The sequence below is a fragment of the Balaenoptera ricei genome, chromosome 2, assembly GCF_028023285.1.
Source record: "Balaenoptera ricei isolate mBalRic1 chromosome 2, mBalRic1.hap2, whole genome shotgun sequence".
In the NCBI taxonomy this organism is placed as follows: Eukaryota; Metazoa; Chordata; class Mammalia; order Artiodactyla; family Balaenopteridae; genus Balaenoptera; species Balaenoptera ricei.
The window spans coordinates 174,228,980-174,246,528 of NC_082640.1; the positions used below are offsets into that span (position 1 = coordinate 174,228,980).

A 17,549-nucleotide genomic window follows, 5' to 3' on the forward strand; every position below is an offset into this window, starting at 1 on the left:
AGTAGGCCCACGTCATGCATCCCTTGGAAGAGGGATCATTGCCTGATTTTACTTATAAACATAGATGTTTACACGGTTTGCATAAAGTTTGTGTTTACTTCTGTATTTAATACTTCAGAAATAGGAATTAGGCAAATTGACATTTGGAGTAAATACAGAAGAAGAATAACATGGTAAAATTAATATCCCTTAATTATTTTCTTCTTAGATAAGTGAAACTTGAGCAATCAAATCTCTGTGTTTTTTTTAAACATCTTTATTAAGATGTAATTAACGTACTATAAAATTCACCAGTTTGAAGTCTACAATTTAATGATTTAGTATATTCACAGAATTATGAAACCATCACAATAATCCAATTTTAGATTATTTTTGTCACCCCCTATAAGAAAGTCCCTACTTATTAGCATTTTTGTGTCTGTTTTTATAACAAGCTATAAAATAGAGCTAGACTAGAGCTTTAGTTCCTGGCTTCTAGTCCGAACAGAGACCGTTAGGCATCTCTTCATAATTTAATAACACAGTTGATGCCAGTAGCAACTAATTAAGGTATCACAGAGCAGAATTATTTCTTTAATGATGAACAAACTTTTAAACAGAAGTTTAAAAGCTTTCATGAACACACTTTTCAACCAAAGAGCCACTTAGAAGCAACCAAGTTACTTTCCCAGTTTACGGAAATTAGTGGCTAACCTTTGCCCCTGGCTCCGGATACGGGTCCGAGACTAAACAGTGTTAGTGGTGGAGGTTAGATGTGAGAGAGGGCTTCCCAGACGTTTCTGAGGAGCCATAGCACAATGGGAAAGCATACTCTCGAGTCCTAAAGATCGGACTATTCTGTTATTTACTAGCTCTGTGAACTTGGGAAATTTATTTAACCTTAGGCTCTTTCCTGTTATATAAAATGGGAAAAGTGATGGCTGCCTTTGGGGGTTATTGTGAGAGTTAAATGACAGAGCCCAGTGCTGGAGACATATCAGCCCGTGACATGAGAGCTGTCATTACACTTGTTCAAGCTCTGCCCTCAAGGCTGTGAAGGATGGCCAGGGGAATTAGTGCCCTTCTCTTTGCTGCGTGCCTATAAAAAGAGAAACTTCTGCCTGTGAAGAGTAGGTTACCTGAGTATGAGACCTGAACTGTAGATCCCCTGGGTGGAGAAGTCATTGCCTGAGACAGATAGGAAGTGCCAGGGAGAGCGGAGGCATGGAGGCCGTGTGACCCCTCTGTGGGTGAGGAGTTTGGGCCTTGGTGAGTGGGAGATTGTTACTTCCTCCCCCAAGTGTATTTTAAATAAAACACACTTGAGAAAGCTAGATCATTACCAGTATTCCTGAATTCAAGTGATGAGAAATTAAGTTATAATACTACCCAGTCTTCTACGAAGTTAACCAACAAAAACATGAATTTGGGCCTAACATGGATCCTTGAACAGCCTCCCAAGGGACCTGGATATTCAGAGACCACATTTCAGTGTCAGCTCACCTATGTGCTGAGTAACTGTCTGTTAAACCGGCTTACTAAGTTGCAAGGAGAAAAACCTGGCTTTTAATACCGGTTCTGTCACATCCTGATGCTGTGTGTGACCTTTGCTTCCTGTATATGCTGATGAATCAATAGGACTCAATGAAATTATCTACTTGCTTCTGATTCTACACCGCTACCATTGGAAGCATTGCGGAGTGGTAGGCCATCATACATCCCAAGGGCTACTTTATTACAAAGCTTGTTGTTTTGCTCTGTGTTGAGTACCTGAAATGATGTGACATTTCCCTCAATCAGATCTGACAGATTCTCTACCCATTATATTATGTTTTTATACTCATCAGTGCTCTTACTCAAATCATACCATTTTGCAGGAATGTTGAATTGAATTTGAAGGCTACTCTTCCAACTTTGGTTAAAATCCTCTTAACTATTAGCAGAATGTTTTTTCTCAAAATAGGGTCAGAGCAATATAAAGAAACATGAATTATTGGGGAAAAGTGGTCTTGTCTAGCATCATGGGTTTTTTGGCTGAGAAAACAGGTGCCCCAAGAAATTAAGCATTCAAAAGCGTGCAGCTCACCTTTTATCCACATGGAGTGATCAGAAGTGATCTCTTTTACTCCCCTCCTGACGTTGGGTAGACTTTTCCTCCAAGATGTTAGTGTCGAAGTCTTCTATGTAAGAGTGCTCACTGTGGGTCTTTGAGGGTTACTAGAGATGGAAATACTGGTGCCGGAGACCCAGGGATAAAGGAGAGGAGAGGCTGTTTGGAGGGCTGGCCTGTAGGATGGAAATGGAAACGTTGGGTCCTGGGAAGGGAGGGACAATTCCTCTCGTGCTGCCGTGTTAGTCAGGGTTCTCCAGAGAAATGGAACCAGTAGATGAGATACACAGAGAGGTATTTTTATTTTAAGGAATTGACTCTCGTGATTGTGGGAGCTTCAAAGTCCAGAATCCATAGGGCCAGCCCGCAGCCTAGAGTCTCGAGTCTCCAGTCCTGTGTTGCAGTCTTGAGCCTCTCTTTACTTTCCCTGGAAAAGACAATTTGGGGATTGTTTTTCCTCAAATGGAGTGAAAAGGATAGATGTGCTTCACAGAAGTTGCATGAGATTTACTGATTATGATTTAAGGGCACTAAGGGAGGCTGAGATTAAGTTAACCCCGTGAGTAATCCTTTTCTACGGGCTGAGTTTCATAGTTTAACGACAGTGTGTGGTCAGCCCTGGGAGCACGACTGGGAAAAAGAGCGAGACGTGCTCCTGCCGTGCAGGGGCTGCGGGGAGAGGCGACGCTGGCCCCTCGTCGTTCCGCTGTGTAGGGACCAGTGTTAGGAACATATTTTCTGACTGGAGCAGGGTCTGGTTGGGTGAGAGACCACCAGCTAAAGCTAAGAAAGTGGTATTTCATGTAGGTCTCGAGGTAGGTCTGAAAGTAAACCAGGTGGATTGGGAGGGGAATCTGAGCCGAGGGGCTAGGGGACAAAGGGCACAGAGCTGAGAAAGCCCATGGGGCTTTCAGGGAGAATCTGAGTGAGTCCATGCAGCTAGATGAATAAAAACAGATTCAGATACCTTCAGAATAGATCTTCTCAGACAGGTGCACCTGTATTCTTGCACTTAAGTCCAGAAAGCATCTACTGTCAGTTGATTCATGTAATATTTGGTGGTGGTTTTGTACTGTGGATGTCTGCTGTAATACTGACTGGCTTAATTATAACTTGGAAGTTAATTGAAGAATTTGAAATTTGTCTTTGTGAATCTGTGGCTTCTAATTTTATTCTGGAACACCTAGACCAAAAACTATACTTGCCAAGATGTCTAAAGGATAACAAGTAAGATTCATTCAGGGATTTCGACATGCCAGGTACTGTTCTAAATGCCTTATGTACGTTTATTCATTGAATGCTCACAACAGCTCCATGAGGACTTGGAAAAATGAGTGGTTGAAAAGGCTGCCCGTGGTCACACGGTAGTAAGTGGTAGAAGCAGGATTTGAACCCCAGGCATTTGGCTCCACGACTGGCGCTCTTCAGCTCTACCTTCTAATGCCTCTTAATTAAGATATGGTTTTAGTGCTCCTGTTTTCTGTGAAGACCAGTTAGGTCAAAAGAAACTGCAGCACATTTTTCTTTGTTATGTGAAAGAGAAAAAGCCCCCATAGCACTCCAGTATTATGAAAGGATACCTGAGAGACGTAACTTCTATAACAATTTAGAACATACTTAGAGCCCGCTCTCCAGCCCTTTCATAACAAGGGAAGGTACAGATCCCAAGTATAGGTGACATCTACTAGTAACTCCTTTCTTTTTTGTTTTTGTTTTTGTTTCCAACCTTATCTCCCAAACCGAGCTCTTCTATCTAGAAGGAGGTTCCTTTCCCGTCGTCCCTCTTTGCCCCAGAGGCACCTGCCCACTCTCATGAGGCTTGAAGCCCAGCTGTCCTCTTGTGCTCTTCCTCCCTTGGAGCGTTTACCGAGGCCCTTCCTCCTGTGGGTACTGGGCACTCGGGATAAAACAATAAGAAGATTTACGTAGTGCCTTTGAGACGCTCAGAATCTCAGAGATGTCAGAAGCCAGGCACAGAAATGATTTCAGTAGAAAGAGATCAACTGTATTCTTGAGGTGGGCACGTGGATGCTTTCGAAATAGCTGTCAAAGCTTACTCGTCCTTCAAATGTCTCAAAGTTTCCTTTTCTAGTCCCTGGACTTCTGAAATGATTGCCTGTCCGCTGTCCCGCCGCACAGGTCGTCCTCTTCCCAGGCCACCTGTCCTCGCTGTCCATGACCATTCATCTTTGAGAGACGCGGGTCTTCCCCATCGTCCCACGTTCAGAATCCTCGCCCGTGTCCTGTACGCTGAAGTCTGGAGTCCCCCGTTGGCATTCAGACCCTGGCCACCCCATTTCCACCTTGCTTCTCCTGTGCTCCCTGGCGGGAACTGCCAGCAGCAGCCGGGCTGGCCTCCTTTGCCCCTGCAGTCATCCTGCCAGCAGCCCACGGAGTCCCCTTTCCAGACGCCTTGGTCCTTTTCCTCTGCCTCTCCAGCTGCTGCTCATCTCGTCAGTATTGTGCTCAGGGCTGGCCTCTTCTCGGGGAGGCTTTGCCAGCCTCTACCGGTCTCTCCGTCCTGCACATCCTTAAGAGCACTTGTGCGTGTGCTTGGGAGCTCACCGTCCTGTCTCACCTTGTAGAGAGGACAGAGCACGAGCTTTACATCATCAGACGGTCCTGGACGAGACGACCTGTTTACTCCTGAACGAGCCTTCTGCCGTGAACGAGTTTCTTAACCGCTCTGAGCCTCAGACGCCTCGTTGCACAGCAGACACGAGGCTGTGAGGTGCCACGCGTGGTGACTTGACCCACAGGCAGAAGAGTTCACCTTTAAGTTCAGAGCGGTAAATTCACTGGTAAAGTGTAATGAAAGAACTAGAAGTGGAAGGGCACGATCTTGACACAAGGGTCACTAGTGATAGTCCAGTGCGTGTGGCCCCTCCGTGTTACCTACCCCACCATTAGAATGAGAGGTTCGTGCTCTCATGGAATTTGCATTAGGACCAAAGAGGTTCTGTCAAACAGCTGGTTGTATATGTGTTATGTAATTGCGGTGTAATTCTTTTCTGACCATTCTGCATAAGTAGATTTTCACCCAGCAAGACCTACGCTGACTTTCAGTTCTCAGCTTAAACGTCACTGAAACTCTCCTTGCTTCCTCAGCCTCCTGGTGTCCATCTATCCAACAACTCATGGTGCACATATTACTTATTTTAGCCATTGCTCTTTCCAGACACTACTCTGTTCCAGGCAGGGTGTCCATATGCCCTGGGCTTCTTGCATGATCTGTGTTGTTTCCCTTTCAGTGTGGTTGCTTGTGTGATCCCTGGCTTCCCCTCTCACCTCTGAGCCAAGGCCATTTCTGTCTTGTTCAGTGCCCCCCGGTGCCTGGCATGGAGGGGCGCTCAGCACAGATTTGTTAACGAGGAATCGAACGAAGGCCAGGATGGAGGCTGTACCAGTGAAAGCACTGCCTAGACTTTGTGTGTAATTGTCTGTGGGAGATGCTTCAAAGGCGAGTCCTGGGCTTGGGGTGTGGCTGGTAGGGAGATGGGGGATGGTCACCATCATCAATAGAGAAGTCAGGAAATGAAACTGGTTTCGGTGGGAGAATGGTCAACTCGATTAGACTGATTTATTATAGTGGGGCGGTCAAGTGGAATTGTTTATTGGCGATGTTGCACTCAGAAGGTCGGTGTACACATGGTGTATTTTGGAGTTCTCTTTGGAACTGATCATGGACACCCTGATCCTTTGTGGATGGTCAGGGAAGAGTGGAGCACAAGGTTGGTGCCTGGGAGGGGAGGAACATACAGGGACTAAACATCACATTAACCGAGTGTTCCACTGCCACACAGACGAATTGGATCCAAGCCTTCCCTCCTGAGTTAAAGAACAACTAACTGGTCACCATCTTCCATGAAATAATCTTCCTTCTACCTAAGAAATGTTCTGTGTTGTATTTTGGGCATCATAAAATTTAACCATTCATTTCAACATGTATTTATTGAGCACCTGCTATGTAGCAGGTACTTTTCCAGGTGCAGGGAGTGCAATAATAAAATGTAATCCTTGACTTTATGGTGGTGAGAATGACACAAAAACCAAGTTTGTATGTATCAAATGTTGATACTTGCTCTAGAGAAAAATAAAGTAGAAGAATAATTTAGGTGCACAGTCCTTTACTCAAAATCCTTGAGACAAGATGTATTTGGAGCATGGAAACATAATATGACACATATACCATCTATTAACATCCTTAGTGGAGTTACAAGTAGCCTCATGTTAGCTTAGGTCAACTTTTGTCACCTAATGAGTTAACAAAATTAAGTTTTGCCATTAAATATAATAAGTTAGGTAATAGCTTAATTTCCAAGTTGGTTTCGGTTGTTTTAGATTTTCAGAGCTAACATGTAGTGCTTACGCTAAGTTCCAGGCGTTCTTCTAAAAGCACAGTCCATACACACACATACACTCATGTAATCCTCATAACAACCCTACAACTGTTAGTTATAGAGCTGTTAGTCCCCTTTACAGATGGGAGAACTGAAGCACAGAGAGTCAACAAGCGCCCAGGAACCCAGTAACATCCTCAGGCACTATGCTATCCCTGTGTCAGGAAGGGAGGCTGCTCATGAATAGGATGGTCAGGGAGGGCCTCAGTGACGTGGTGACATTTAAGCAGAGACCTGAAAGAAACGAGGGAGCCGTGTGGATGGAGAGCTGGGGGAAAGCGTTCTGGGCAGAGAGGCGGAGTTGGGGATATTTTGGTTTGTGATTGAGAAACCAGGTGGGTATTGCTGGAGTGAGTGGGATTGGAGGGCCGGGAAGGTCAGAGCAGTAACTGGCATTTTGGTCAAGATAATCCTTTGTTGTGCAGGATTGTCCTGTGCGTTATAGGGTGTTTAGTAAACTGGGCCTCACATACGAACCGCCATGTCATGGTGAAAGCCATCCAGGTGCCCCATGCCTTTCTAAATATCCCCTAGATTGTCTCTCCTGGTGGATGATATTGTCGTCTTTGAGAATAAATTCAGAACTCTGTGAACAACTGATTTATGAGTGCTGCTGTTCTTTCACTTAATGCATTTTCCTACTTTAGAGTGATGAGGTGAGGTTGTAGAGAGAACCGTGGATTCTAGTCTAAATGAAACGATAATGCCAGCAAACCTGACAGTCCATCCACAAAGTGGCGGACGGATTATGTTTTAAGAATGGGGATTTTAGTGAAAGATAAATACATCAAAAGCTGCATGCGTTTAACTCCCTTTTTTTTTTTTTTTTTTTGACACTTTACTACTTCGAGCTATTACCCCTCCATGGTAATGTTCATGTTTGGGATGAATAAGTACTTTTTACTAAAACAAATTTCCCAGAAAAAAATTATAACAGTAATAAGCAAGATGGATGATAAGCAATGTGAATTTTGACTCTAACCTAAAAATGAGACTTCTTTTTTTTAATAAGCCAGATTTGCACGTCCAAAGAAGTGTTGCCCTTCAAGGTGGTCACCTTTTGAAACTAGATATTTTATGAAGAATACTGCCACTGCTCACATCCTTTTGCCACTCTTTGGAATTTCCTTCAAAATGGGTTTACATGGCACATTAACGAGTACTGTTTCTTAATAGACATGCTTCTGTTCTAGGCCTTGTATAAGGTTATTGTTGCTTTGTAATAAGTTACCATAAACTAAGTGACTGAAAACAGTGCAGATTTATTATCCTGCAGTTTCTGTGGGTCAGGAGTCTGGACATGGGTTAGCTGCACAGGATCAGAGTGTTGACCAGGGAGGGCTATGATCTCCTCTAAGGCTCAGGGTCTTCTTCCAAACTCACTGGTTGTTGGCAGAATTTAGTTGCTTATGGCAAAGCGTAGCTGTTTGCTTCTTCAAAATCAACAGGAGAATCTCTCCTCAGGAAGGACCCAGTCCCTCCTTTCAGGCTTCACCTGATTAGGTCAGGCCAACCCAGGAGGTTTATCCCAAACCTTTTGATTAACTTAAAAGTCAAGGGATTCGTGACCTAATCATGGGAATGAAATCCCATCATCCTCACAATTTTTGCTCACACTCCAGGGGAGGGGATTATACTGGATACGTACACCGGGGGCAGGGGCAGAAGTCTTGGGGGCTGTTTTCCAGTTCTGCCCTCCACCGGCCTCATTGGTATTCATTACCCAGGTTGATTCATCCATCTAATTCTCCAGCCTTGACTTGAAATAATTTCTTACTATTTTTAAAATTGAGGTTTATTTTCCATAGTTAAGGGAAATGCCCCTTGAATATACTCAAAAGACTGAACCTCAGGCTCTAGAGGCTGTTTAAGAAGTGAAGTTCTAGCATTACTTGGAGCCGAAGAAGGCAGCTTTATTGGAATGAGGTAATAACCCTGCAGCATGATTGCTTTGGAGAACCACATTCATTAGGGTGTGTAGAGTTGTTAAAAAATAAGGATAATAAGTCTTATAAAAGATAAGTAGGATCCTAAAAGATCTAATTTCCAGGAAAAACAAAAAACCTCATCACTTTAGAAGTGTACTTCACATATTTCCTGTAGTGTGTGCATAATGGTCACTGGTCACTTCTGTACCCGTCGTAAGTAGAGGATGTTGGCTTCCTGGTCATAGGGACTTGGTTTTACCCAGTTGACATTTCACAAATGTGGAAACTGGCTTGAAGATCAGAGACTGAAATCTTATAAAAATGCTAGCCTTAATATAGTTTTCATCTTCTGTTTTATTTATCCTTTGAAATACACAAAAATCACAAAGTTTTCATTTCCTCTCTTTCATGATGTGATGTGATTGGGATTCTGACTGAAAACCTTTTTTATAGATCCTGCGTTATGTTTTAGTATAGAGCTGTCACATCACCTAAATCTACGCTAAAACCATTTTTAATGAAGTTTCCGCATGATTGGACTTGTATACGTTAGAAGTTTTTGTTCTACTCTAAGAGAAAATGAATTCATAATTCCCATACTTCTTTTCCTACGAAAATGCTCTTCCTGACACTTGGTAATTTTGTGCAATGTCTGTGTTTTCTTTCAGACCACTAACTATAGCACCTAGTACAGTACCTGGTCTGCAGTGGCTCAGGAAATTTTGAATGAATGTGTGGTATCCCTCTTAATCTAACTACAGTACCGTTCATTTTCTGACTGCTTCTCAGGTTTAAGTATGTTTTCCTTTCTGTACTGTCCAGAACACTTAAGCTTATCTTTTTTTTTTTTTTTTTTTTAAACTTAAGCTTATCCTTAAGGTTGGTCTCAAATCTTCCTCTTTGCAACTTCTCAGCAGACATGATTCATTGGTTTTCCTTTGTGTTTTCAAGCACCTCTTGCCTGGTCCTTTTACATCTCCCTTGTTGGTCTCTGGGCATCCATTGGCCTCAACTTATTATGAGCTGCTTGAGAGTGGGTGCCAGGTCTTACTCACCTTTATCCTTAGCATCTAACACTGTGCCCAGCATATGGTCAGGGGCCGGTACGTATTTGAATCAGCGCCCTTTTCAGAACTCTTTTGTTCAAATAAATCATATCCACACATCATAGAACAAGGGTATGCAGAGCAGGTTTGTGTTCCCACTCCTGTTCCCCAGCCGTCCTGCTCAACCCCAAACCACTACTGCTAGTCTCCTAGCTTTAACCCCATCAGCCCTTTCAAACTCAGGTACCTCAGATGATGATTTTATCCAATCAGCCGTCATACTGTGGAGGAAATGGCCCTGAGGTAGAGTCCAAAGATCCATGTCCTAATTCGGCATTGCCGCTTACTAGCCTTGCCTCTCAAATTTTGGGAAAGTCATTTCTCTTTTTTTTTTGAATTTTATTTAATTTGTTTTTATACAGCAGGTTCTTATTAGTTATCCATTTTATACATATTAGTGTATACGTGTCAATCCCAGTCTCCCAGTTCATCACAGCACCACCACCCACCCCGGGAAAGTCATTTCTAATCTGAGCCTTTTCTCACTTATGGAATGCTCAGAGGAGGAGGATAGGAAGTAAGTGTGAAGGTTACCCATTTAACGGTATGATGTATGATGATGTTAGTCAACTGCTTGGTTTTTACTGGCTACTGACAACCACGTGTTATTATTAAGGTCATGTTCATTAGGCCTCTAGGGAGTCAAGAAAGCTTATCAAGACTTTATCTGTTTTGTTTATATGACATATGGATGTGTAGTTTGTGACCTAAAGATTTTCCATAGGTATAGCCTTTTCTCAACTCAATGTGGTTAAGTTAAAAACTGGTCATAATTATTCTATATAATCAAGGCAAGTATGTTCAGCCAGAAGAATATGTTCAAAGAAACTTAAAACTAGCACTTTAGCTTAAACTTATTAGAATGTTTTATTGGCTGGCTTTTGTCTGGTTGCTTTTATGGAAAGCTATTTATAGTTCTCCATCCTACTGTGAAATCATCCTGTGTTTGATGGGCAGCCTGTTATGGAATTAATTACTGGAACATAATGACAAATACAGTGTTTAAATTTTACCATAGGACCAGGCAGGCAAGAAGATGAGCTTGAAGAAGCAACCTTGGCTGAGAAGATAGTGGCTAGGAGTAATTGGCAAACCCAGTGAGAACAATTATGAAAGCTGTGCATTGTGGGTGGGCAGAAAGCAGCGATCCCTGCTACAGTTGCCTAGCAACCGACAGGCATTGCGGGATAGTCGGTATGAGTAGAAATGTTAGTGCTGCCACTTCAGGGGAAAACAAGACAAGTGCTTGACTAGAAAACGACTGTGGCTTTTTGTGGAAACATAAAGGAGACTCTCCCCCCCTCTGCTTTTCCACATAGCTCTGCAATGTTTCTCTAATGTCTGTTCCTTAGATTCTGAAACAAATAGTCTTTTTCCTCCTTTGTCTGAGCTTTTTGCTAAAAATCAGATTGGATCACACAGAAAAATATTCATAAATGTCATTGGAGTAGACTTGGTTGCCTGGCACTGCAGCTGCAAGTTGGTATGCTTCAAGTACTTGGTTACAAATAATGGTTATTAGTATGAAAGTCTGCAAATGACTTCCTTTATATGTTAGAGATGATTCAAGGTCCCTCACTTTCTTGCATTCTGGTACAAGTAGACCAAGGTCAGTACATGCCGCTTTTCATGCTTGTGGGAGCAAGTCTCCTGAAGCACTATCCCTGATGGGAGAAAGCTTGAGACCCCCAACCTAGGGCCTCTAGACCCTTTGTACGCTGTCATTGCTAGTGACAAGCTGTACCTGTGGCTAGAGATGACGAGGTACTGTCTGGGAGTTCTGCACCAGGAACTGGCCTCCAAAGAAGACACCTCACAAATGATAACAAATACTTGTGTGGTGCTTATTATATGCTGACTCATTTAATGCTGACTCATCTAATCCTCCCAGTTGAGATCTAGGTACTATAATCCTCATTTTAGAGATACAAAAACTAAAGCACAGTGACCTTGAATGACGTGGCCCAGTAGGCAAGGTGGTAGAGCTAGGATTCAAACCCAGAGAGTCTAGCATGAATATTTCTTGCCTGTGTGCCAGACACTGCTCTAGGCTTTGGTGATGGATGATGAACAAGACGGGCATGGTCCCTGCCCGCAAGGAGCTTGTGTTCTAGTTGGTGTAGCCCTGTTGCCTTCTGCTTCGGGATCAGCACTGCTGGCCAAGTCTCTGGGGAGAACACGCAGCTCAAAAACCCACCGCAGCCCCCTTTCCTAAGAGCAACTTGTCAGATCATGCTTCCTCCCCGCTAACAGCCTCCAGCACCGCGGAGCTGGCTTTCCCCAACTCCTCTCTCCTGACCCTTCGATGAAAATGCTCTGACTTCCTACCCATCGCTTTGCCATAGCTTCCCCCCCCCCACCCCCTCCCCACCCAGTGAAGGTTGTGGTTTCTGCCATAGCTGTCATTTGTGGCCCCTGCTGCGCAAGCTCAGATGACAGCGTGCCTGGCCGTGAGAGGCCTGGTGCTGCTTTCTCCTAGCCTTTGCGTGTCCTGCCTCTGTTAGTCTTTTGAGCATCCGGTCTGTGCCAGGCTTTGGTAGGGTCCAGTGCTTCAACCTTCCAGGTTCTCCTAAAACACTTCTTCATCCTGGTCATCAGTTCCCACTTACTAGTCAACATCCGGGCACCTGACAGATTTCTCGAGCGCCTGATTGCTCTGGCTTCTGCCCATCTACACTGTTCATACCGAACTCAGCCACCCTGCATAGTGGTTCATGCCGCCTAGAGCCTGGATCCTCTGGATGTTCCTGTCGTCCCACGTTGCTTTGAAGTCCCTTATCATTCAGTCTTTTGCTCATCTGCTCTGCCTTTGCAGATGCACATTCAGTACCTATTCTTGATACCTTGCTGGGCCTATGGGCCTGCAGACGTCCCCGAGCTTGGGATATTGATCACTAGATCTGCCCATCCACCGAGAGCTTGATCGGGACGTAGGTGGGTGTGCGCACGTGTGTGTGTTCAGGGGAATTCACAGTTTACACTGTGGCAGTTCAGGGCATCCAGGGTGGCAGTAATGCAGGGGTGGTGGTTCAGAGAGGAGAGAGATCACTTCTGCATAAAATAACTAGATGAAGCTTCGGGACGTGGCACGTTTTGTGTTTGATAGGCCGAGGTGGAACATTAGGTAGAAGAAATCATGTACTTGAAGTCCTGAGGCAGGGGGCGCTGCCAGAGGGGGCGGTGGTCTGGGCTGGCATGGAGAGCTGTGGGGTGGGAGAGCAGCCTGACCAGTGGATAGGGCAGGGCTTGTGGCGCTGGCCGGACGGGCAGAGGACTTGAGGCTTCGCGGGTGGGGAGCACTGAATGCCTTTGAACAAGGGAGTGAGATCGCCAACAGTGTTTTGCTAATGTTACTGATGGTGTCTGTCCTTGTTCAAGGCTTTATAACTGATGTAGTGTTCCCACGATAAGGCCATCCCCATGCCCTCTGAGATCTAAGCGGAGCAGGTGTTTTATGAATGTAGAAACGGGTGCAGAGCCGAGGCTGCTCATCGAGGACATGGTCGAACCAGCACTTGAACGGCTCTTTCTTCTAAGTCATGACTCTTTCTGGAATTGGTTTATGGGATAGAATAGAGGAAATAAAGCATGGGGGCAGAGAAAACTTACTGAGAGACTGGTGCAGAGTTCCAGACACAGAACTATAAAGGTGGCCGCAGAAGGGAAAAGCAGAGGGGCGTTCGCAATAGAAACCTTACAGAAGAATCCAGAGGAACAGGCTGATGAGAGCAGGGCGGGAGGAAGCTGGAAGAATTGGGTTACCTGCAAGGTCGTGAACGGAACTCTCTGGGGAAGTGACAGACGCAGGCACAGTTCGTGGAGCTGGTCGCTCACCCCAAGGAGGCTGCCCCTCACGCCGTCTCGGAAGGTTTCTGGGGAAACCACTTGTTGGCTCTGCGGCATCAGTACTTGGTGCTGTTGGCTGTGAGGTTCCCAGAAGCTGCCCCACTGTGGGACCCAGGGAAGCAAAGGCGAGGTACTTGCCGTCACAGACTTTGTTTGGGGGCTCAGGGAGGGATCTTCTTCAGAAAGCCTTTCAAGGTCTCTAAGGGAATCGACCGAATACTGGCTATTCATCAGACCTCTCAGTGCTACCTGGATTATAAACGGTCCACTGCCTGCAGCCACACCCTTGCTCTCCACAGCTCCGTCCGTTTTCTGAGCTGTTTCCCCACGTGGGAAACCAGGGGCTGGGCTAGATCAGTGGTTTGGGGCCGTGTTCCCTGGAGCCCTCAGGGTCCTGGAAACCACTTTCAGAGCTCGCTGTCCTGCTTTAAATGTTTCCTTTGAACAAAGGACTCTCCAGGTTAAAAAAAAAAAGTTAAAAATATATTACAGTAGATAGCTTCCCAGAGCCTATTCTAACAAAATTTCATGGATCTGTTCAAAGTATTAATACTTTCCAAATGTTTCCTTTGTGCCGTGCTTTACAATTTCCTAAGCATTTTTCACCTAGATTATTTTATTCATTCCTCATTATAACCCAGTGAAGTGAACAGATGGTGTTAAACCCATATTATAGACAAAGAAATTGGTGCCCAAAGGATGTAACCCCAAGGTAACAGCTGACCAAAACCAAAACTCAAATCTTACGAACGTGTTGCTCTTTTCAAGTTCTTGTTTTGCCTTTCCACTATAGGAGATGGACCAAAATAATGGAACGTTTCAGTAGAAAATGAAATAGCAGCCAGTTTTGGGTTATCACATTGGTTACTATTAAATATACACTGAAATTGTTTGATACGGTGTTCTAAATACCAGTTTTGACCCAAAATTTAAAAAGCAACTTTTGATCCCGCTTGACAGTGTTTTTTGTCATTTTGGATTCTGGATGCTGACGTGATGTCTTTTTAAGCCCGTGTGATTCGATTTGTGAGATCAGAGAGAGATGGATTCTTTTACAGACTAAGTTGACCGCTAGGCTGGACTGTGCCGTGGATTGAAAGCTAGGCTTCCAAATCCAGATTCAAAAGGGGGTCGTAACATGCCTGTGACTGAGAAACAAAGTGAGGTTGCAAGTGGATTTCTCAGTCTATTTGGTGATCTGTCAGAATTGTAACTTGCAAAAGCCCACACCCACGTATCTTATCTCTTCTAGACTCTGCTCTTGCTTATCTGTGGAAAAACATGGGTCATAATCATTTTCATTTTTCTTTTTCTGCTGGCATTTCTTTGTTGCTACATTGTATCTATAAATCAGATACCAGCCCCCAAAACACAGCTGATGTGATGTGTTCTTTTTGGTACTTAATCTGACAAGATTGTTGGACATCTGCAGGATTGGTTTAATTTTAACCATGCTTTTAAGTTCCTGGCACTTTATCACTCATATCTGTATTGAAAATTGGTAGACATATATCTGTATCAAGGAGACCAAAATCCTTTGGACATACTTTACAAAATAAAATAGAAGCTCACTGTATCTCTGCCTCGGGGACTTGTGATAGGATTATTGAATCAATGAAGCAATCTGATGAATGATTTTTGGACCCATCTACCACTATAACCTTCTAGGATTAGGAGGCCCAAATGGACCTGCCTTCTGGACAATTCCATTGCTTGGTGAGTCACACCAGAGAGAAGGACCAGAGTCAGCCTCCCATAAATTTAGCCAAGTATTCAGTGATGGTAATAGGTAGTATCTGTTAAGCATAATGTATGTGCCTGGGACTTTACACACCTTATCTGATATAATCTGCACATCACTTTTATGAGGCAGCTGCATTACCAGACCTTACAGGTACGGAACTTGAAGATGAGCAGTGTTGGCTCTAACTGTGATTGAAAGGTATGTGAGCTCAGACTCTGCTCTCACCCACTGGCCTACTGTGCCTCTCCTGCTTACTTGTCAACAATTAGACTTTTTCCCTAGATTTTGTGGTTTAAAAGTTTTTAATTCTCCAACCACAATGAACAAAATAGTCTTGATAAATTGTACCTTCTAAGCCTTTGTGTATTAGTCTTCTTTTCTCAAATTAATTAGATATTTCCTGCCCGCCTAACATCTGCAGGATTCAGTCCTGGGAGACATCTGTGGACTGGAATAGCCATCAACAGCTTTTTGAAAGAGCTGGAGGGGAAAGGGCTCAGTTATCCACAGGAGTGGGTAGGGTGGAAGGCATCGTGGACAAGGAAATGATGTTTGGGAAGATATGGAGGCAGTCGGTAAATCAGTTCAGTTAAGGGTAGGGGAGTCATGAAAAGACATGCTGCGAAATAAGGTTGAAGGGTGGCTTCCCTGGAGGCGCAGTGATTGAGAATCCGCCTGCCAGTGCAGGGGACATGGGTTCGAGCCCTAGTCTGGGAAGATCCCAAATGTCGCGGAGCAGCTGAGCCTGTGCACCACAACTACTGAGCCCACGCACCTAGAGCTGGTGCTCCACAACAAGGGAAGCCACCGCAATGAGAAGCCCGAGCACCGTGACAAAGAGTAGACCCCGCTCGCCACAACTAGAGAAAGCCCGTGCACAGCAACGAAGACCCAATGCAACCAAAAATAAATAAATAAATTTATTTTTTAAAAAAAAGAAAGAAAGAAGATTGAAGGGCATAAACTTGTTCAGACTGTGGAGGTTCCTAAATGCCAGGCTATACATGTGCTTTATATATGCTTCAGGAGAAAGGATGCATTGATACTTGGAGAGCCACTGGAGGAAGACATAGAATGAGAAACCAGAGACAGGGCAATCCGTTTGGATCTAAAGTCGGGTGGGAAGGACTGAACTAGGGAGATCTTCTTGGAAAGAGAAAGAGAATGTTACAAGGGGTTAAAAAAGCTTGATCTCTGACTGTACATAGCTGCCAGTGGAGCCGACAAGACCAAAGTCCCTGAGATTTCTGAGCCTGACTGAGATTGTGGACAGAATCGAATTCAAAAGAAAGCTGGTTTTCAGAGGGGAAGGCATGCTGATAGTTTTTGGTTTTGGGGTGTTGGATTTGGGGTAACCATGTGATATCCCAGTGGAGAAATCCAGCTTGTGGTGCAGATGCCCGTTTGGAAATTTGATGATCAAAGTTGGACGAGTCTGAGCCTCATCTTGTTAAAGTAACGGTTGCGGGTGGTGAGTGGGAAAGTCGCTGTGGCAGGGAAGAGAGAGGAACCAAGGGCAGAGCAGAAATTTAGAGGGTACGGTTCGGGGTGGAAAGAGCAGCAAATCTGAGAGAAGCTGAGTCAGAGAGCTGGGAGAGAACCAGAATAGTCAAGTGGAGAGAAAGCCAAGGAAACCAGAGGCAGGGGAGGAGGAGAAAACCACATCCGCACAGCAGAGAGGTCTACAGCGGTAGGTCAGCCACGGCACTCCTGAACATCTGAGGCCAGGTCGTTCTTTGTTACGGGGCCGTCCTGTGCATTGTTGGGTATCTCGCAGCGTCCCTGGCCTCTAGAAAATGTCCCAGACATTGCTACATGTCCCCTAGGGGCAAAATCACCCCCAGTTGAGAACCACTGGTCTAGAAGCCCACGGGGTTTGGCAGTTAAGAATATTATTTGAGTGGAAGGCAGACAACAGGTTTGGAGGGGAAGAAAGGGAAGCTGCCAACACCCTGTTTTAGCCCAGCAAGACCCACTCCAGACTCTGACCTCCAGAAGTGTAAGACCAAAGATTTGTGTTGTTTCAAGCCACTAAATTTGTGGCAATTTGTAAGAGCAGCAGCGGGAAACTATTGCACACTGTATATCAATAAAAAAGACAAATGACAATTTAAAAGTGGATAATTGGCAGAATTAAGACATAGTTTTAGAGAGAAATTTAACAGAATCCATCAAAATTAAAGATTCTATCCTTGCATATACCTAGATACAACTCACATCCTTTGCAGTGAGAATATCTTTCTGTATTCCTCAAAAATATTTTTCAGTACATAAAAAGAAACAGAGCCCGAGCACAATACAGGAAAACCTACAGCAAATGCAAAGGGGAAGGTGACTCAGTGTGTGTGTGTGTGTGTGTGTGTGTGTGTGTGTGTGTGTGACAGGCATGCAGCTGTGGGGTTTGAGGACAGGGCGACAGCAGCACGAGCTCGAGTT

The 17,549-nt window shown here is 44.5% G+C and overlaps 1 protein-coding gene across 2 annotated transcripts in view; it reads left to right on the plus strand.

Annotated features, from left to right (window-relative positions):
• The window catches only part of TDP1 (tyrosyl-DNA phosphodiesterase 1), a 74,511-nt gene that overhangs the window by 33,581 nt on the left and 23,381 nt on the right, over positions 1-17,549 (plus strand). The gene's annotated exons all lie outside the window — the stretch shown is intronic.